The sequence below is a fragment of the Nicotiana tomentosiformis genome, chromosome 3 (genome assembly GCF_000390325.3).
Source record: "Nicotiana tomentosiformis chromosome 3, ASM39032v3, whole genome shotgun sequence".
Taxonomy (NCBI): Eukaryota; Viridiplantae; Streptophyta; class Magnoliopsida; order Solanales; family Solanaceae; genus Nicotiana; species Nicotiana tomentosiformis.
In genome coordinates this window covers 3,062,605-3,068,604 of record NC_090814.1, presented here as the reverse complement: position 1 = coordinate 3,068,604, position 6,000 = coordinate 3,062,605, and positions in this window count along the sequence as shown.

Sequence of the window (6,000 nt, the reverse complement as noted above, 5' to 3'; positions counted from 1 at the left end):
CCATACGGAGCTATTGGAATCATCAAAACTCTATTGCGGGGGTCGTTTACATATAGGTCAACATCTGGTTAATCTTTTCAACTTAAGTTTTCATCCTCGAGACTAAGTGTCTCAATTAATTCCGAAACCTCACCGGACCCGAACCAATTACCCCGACAAGTCACATAACAACTCTAAAGCACAAATTGAACAGTAAATAGGGGAATGAGGCTATAATACTCAAAACGACCGACCAGATCGTGACATTACATTTTATTTCCTATAGGATTGCGCTTAGTTTTTTTCTTTTCTGTCAGTTTAAAATTTAAATTATAATAGAAGACAATTGTAAGTTTAAGCTGAATGTGCCTAACTTTACTTGTTCCTCGGTCGACAACATGAACATGTTCCAAATTTTTCTCTTTCAACTGCTTGTGTTCCAATCCAACTGTATTTTCAGGGACAAAGATCATTTTTAGGTTGCGATCGAAACTATTTACATTCGATAGTCATAAAAGTATATAAAATTTATATATTTATTATATATAACATACAAAAATATACACAAAATAAAAAATAAAAAATAATATATATATATATATATATATATATATATATATATATATATATATATATATATATATAAATTTTTGGCTATTATTTTAAGAGCAGATATACAATATCATTTATCAATTTTCAGACGAGCCCTCCTAGTTGGGTCAAATAAAAATCCATAGTAATTGGGTACAATATAGCTGGCCAATTCTTAAATTTTCACCACTGGGCTATGGACTATAAAAATAATTAGGGTTTGTTTGAAGTGGCCCCACATCCATGCTCCCAGTAGACATGTGCTTACAACTCCATTATAAGAGGATTAAGAATTCAGAAAGACATGAAAAAAAACATAGAATTTCATCAATTAATCAGGTGTCATCCATTTTGACCCATGTTTTTTTGAATTATGTAATGTGTTCCTGTCTTTCCTCTGACTCCTCACGGTCCTTAAAATCTGCAAAAATAAGCATACTGACAAAAAACAAGACAATTACTCTTCATTATGTCGATTTTACCCACCTAATAAGGACAGTCTCTATATTCCAGAAAGAATCTCTTTACTATTTTACTAATAAGCCCATAATTTAATATTGGTATGGTCCCATTAATGTGCACTTTTTAAATATAATTTCTTGGTTTTGAGGATTAATTATCTTACCATAAAATCCATATCCTTATTATTCTTTTTGATTAGTAATAATTAACTTTATATCTATTGTATGACTATTCTCATCATAATTGAAAAAATATTTTTTTTTATCTCTAATTTAAATAAGTCTCATCCTTCTATTTTTTTTATTGAATTTTATTCTTTCCTTTTTTGTTCATTACTTGTTATTATTGCATTATTCTTTACTTAGTTATTTCATATTTTCATGTGGCTTTTTATTATTTTACCATTCGATGAAATATCCTTGACGAATATAAAAAAGAGAAATGTGTTAAGAAATGAGAGCAAAATAGAACAATATAGTAATAGAGACAAGATATATATGAGGAGAATGTAGAAATTATCTTATAGAGTGTTTCTTGTGTATACTTCCATGGACAAAGAATGTCCTATTTATAGTATACAAGATAACACATAAAGTTCACCAGATACATCTTAAGAATTAATAGGTACATCTATCTAAGTAGTACATTAAATAATATATATGGATGGATTAAATGAACATCCATATACATTCACTTTATTTCATAACACTCCCCCTTGGATGTTCATTTGAAAAAGCCTAGTGAAGGAAAAAAAGTATACATATCTTGTAATACGCATTGAGTGCTGCCTCATTAAAAACCTTACCAGGAAAACCCAATTGGGACAAAACCTTGGTTAAGGGAAAAAGAGTACAATGCGTATTATACTCCCCCTGATGAAAGCTTTATTTGATATCTCGGAGACGATGCATTCCAATCTTATGTCTCAGCTTCTCAAATGTTGATGTTGGCAATGCCTTAGTGAATAAATCTGCTAGATTGTCACTTGAACGGATTTGTTGAACATCTATCTCACCATTTTGCTGAAGATCGTATGTGAAAAAGAACTTTGGTGAAATGTGCTTTGTTCTGTCTCCTTTGATATATCCTCCTTTAAGTTGAGCTATGCAAGCAGCATTGTCTTCATACAATATCGTTGGAATCTTCGTTTTTAAAGAAAGATCACACAATTGTTGAATATGTTGAGTCACTGATCTCAACCATACACATTCTCGACTAGCTTCATGAATAGCTATTATCTCTGCATGATTGGAAGATGTAGCAACTAAAGTTTATTTTGTTGAACGCCATGAAATAGTTGTACCCCCACAAGTAAATAGATAGCCTGTTTGAGATCGGGTTTTATGTGGGTCAGACAAATAACCTGCATCTGCATAACCAATTAACTGTGAATCGGATTCATAAGAATAAAATAATCCCATATTAATAGTCCCTCGGAGGTATCTAAAAATATGCTTAACACCATTCCAGTGTCTTGTTATTGGAAAGGAACTAAATCTTGCTAATAAATTTACTGCAAAAGTTATATCTGGTCGAGTATTATTTACAAGATACATTAGTGCCTCAACTGCACTAAGATATGGAGTTTCATCACCAAGAAGCTCTCTATCATTTTCATGAGGTCGAAATAGATCTTTATTTATATCAAGTGATCTCACAACCATCGGGGTACTCAATGGATGTGCTTTATCCATATAAAAATGCTTTAGGATCTTTTCGGTATAAGTTGATTGATGGACAAAAATTTTATTTTTCATATGCTCAATTTGTAGACCAAGACAAAATTTTGTCTTTTCAAGATCTTTCATTTCAAACTCTTTCTTCAAATAGTCTATTGCTTTTGGAAGTTCCCCAGGAGTTCCAATGATATTTAGATCATCAACATACACAACAATTATAACAAATTCAGATCCAGACCTTCTTATAAATACACAAGGACAAATTGGATCATTCTTATACCCTTCTTTCAGCAAATACTCACTCAGACGATTATACCACATTCGCCCTAATTGTTTCAATCCATATAAGAATTTTTGAAGCTTTATTGAACAAGTTTCCCGAAAACTTTTATTAGTTTCAGCAACTTTGAGCCCTTCAGGGATTTTCATATAAATTTCATTGTCTAATAAGCCATACAAATAAGCTGTGACAACATCCATTAGACGCATATCAAGTTTTTCATGGACTGCCAAATTTATAAGATACCTAAAAGTGATTGCATCCACCACAGGAGAATATGTCTCCATATAATCAATGCCAGGTCTTTGCAAAAATCCTTGTGCCACAAGTCGTGCTTTATATCTAACGACTTTATTTTTATCATTTCCTTTTCACACAAAAACTCATTTGTATCCCACTGGCTTTATTCCTTCAGGTGTTCGGACTATACGTCCAAATACTTCACATTTTTCAAGTGATGCTAATTCTGCCTGGATAGCGTCTTTTCATTTTTGCCAATTATTTCTCTGTCTACATTCATCGACATATCTTGGTTCAAGATCCTCATCTTGTTGCATTATTTCAACAGCAACATTATAAGCAAAAATGTTATCGACAATAATATTATTTCGGTTTCACCTTTTTGCCGTAGAGACATAACTTATTGAGATCTCTTCATTCTTATTATTTTCAAGTACCTGGATCTCCTCTGAGGTTTTATCATTTGTTATGTCACATGGCTCTTTTTGAGAAATTACCTCCATATTATGATCTCCTAGATCATTTGCTCCTTTTCGCTTTCGAGGATTTTTATCTTTGGAACCAATTGGTCTACCACGTTTCAAGCGTGGCTTAGACTCATTTGCATTTATAGATTGTCCAACCGGGACATCAATTCGAATATGAGCATTAGCGGCTGGAATATGTGACTTAGTCACCCTTGGTAAGTTAGTGAATGCATCAGGTAGTTGATTTGCAATATTTTGCAAATAAATTATCTTTTGAACCTCGTGTTCACATTGATTTGTTCGAGGATCTAAATGAGATAGTGATAATGCATTCCAATCTATCTCCTTTTGAAGCTGCTTATTTTCTCCCCCTAATATTGGGTATACTAATTCATCAAAATGACAATCAGCAAATCTTCCCGTAAATAAATCTCCAGTTATAGGTTCCAAATATTTTATAATAGAAGGAGATTCATACCCAACATATATCCCCAATCTTCTTTGGGGTCCCATCTTTGTGCGTTGTGGTGGAGCAATTGGAACATATACTGCACATCCAAATATTCTAAGATGGAAAATATTTGGCTCCTGACCAAAAGTCAATTGTATCGGGAAACTTTATGATAACTTGAGGGTCTGATCTGCACAAGAGCTGTTGCATGCAAAATAGCATGGCCCCATGCCGAAATGGAAAATTTTGTCTTCATAAGCATTGGTCTAGCAATTAATTGGAGGCGTTTGATCAATGATTCTGCTAGACCATTTTAAGTATGAACATGAGCGTCTGGATGCTCAATTGTTATCCTAGTTGATATGCAATAATCATTAAAGGCCTGGGACGTAAATTCACCAGCATTATCAAGACGAAGTATCTTAATTGCATAATCTGAAAACTGTGCTCTTAATCTTATTAATTGAGCTAGTAACCTCGCAAAGGCCAAATTGCGGGTTGATAACAAACACACATGTGACCATCTTGTGGATGCATCTATCAAAATCATATAATATCTGAATGGTTCACATGGAGGGTGTATGGGCCCACATATATCACCCTGTATACGTTCCAAAAATATAGGAGATTCAACTCCAACTTTAATTACTGATGGTCTAATAATCAGTTTTCCTTGAGAACATGCAACACAAGAGAATTCTTTAGTTTGAAAAATCTTCTGGTTCTTCAATGAATGACCATGTGAATTTTCAATTATTTTGCGCATCATATTATAACCGGGATGGCCCAACCGGTCATGCCAAATAATAAAATCATTAGTAAACTCCTTGTTTACTATGGCATGTGATTCAACTACACTAATATTAGTGTAGTATAATCCGAAGAAAAATGCGGAAAGCTTTTCAAACACATACTTCTTTTCCGCTTTTATTGTAGTAATATAAAGGTATTCAACCTTTCCTTCATTGGTGGTCTCAATATGATAGCCATTTTGGTGAATATCTTTGAAACTCAACAAGTTTCTTTGAGACCTACTACAATATAATGCATCATTAACAACCATGATACTTCCTCCTGGTAGTAATACAATCGCACTTCCAGAGCCCTCAATTAATTTTGTACTACCAGATATTATTATGATATTGGTTTCTTTCGTAATTAAATAAGAGAAATATCTCTTATCCTTTAATATGGTGTGCGTCGTAGCACTATCCAGAAGACATATTTCTTCTTTATTATTCATACGGACAACTGAAGATTGGGAAGTTTTCATATTCTTCAAGAAGAAGAAAAAATACATCATAAGTAATATTGAAAAATTTAAGAACAAAAGAAATTACATTTATGAAATTAAATACTAACAACATAAAAAGTTTTATTCAAAATATGAACTTTATAAAAGGAAATACATTTATTCTTATAATTTTTCCCAATAATAAGTCTTCAGTTATGATGCTCAAAGAAGTCTCCAGCTTCTAAATGAGTAATATCTACAAAGCTTTCAAAAATATCATCTTTATAGGCAAGGTTTGCTTCAACTTTATCATGATTATTCATAGGGCCCGCCTCAACATCATTTTGAAAAGTCAAGTGAGTTTCAACTTTATTTTGTTTCCCTTTTATAGATGCTTGATAAAGTTTGACAAAATGTTCATGTGTACGACAAATTCGTGCCCAATAATTTTTCATACCACATCGGTGGCAAACATTACCTTTGCCTTTTGAAGGATTATTCTGAGAATCCTTATTGTTCTCTTGTTTATAACGACCACCACCATGGCGATTATTATTTTGCCCCTTGCCACGCCCATATATATTTATACGGCCACGATAATTATTTTATCTTTTTTC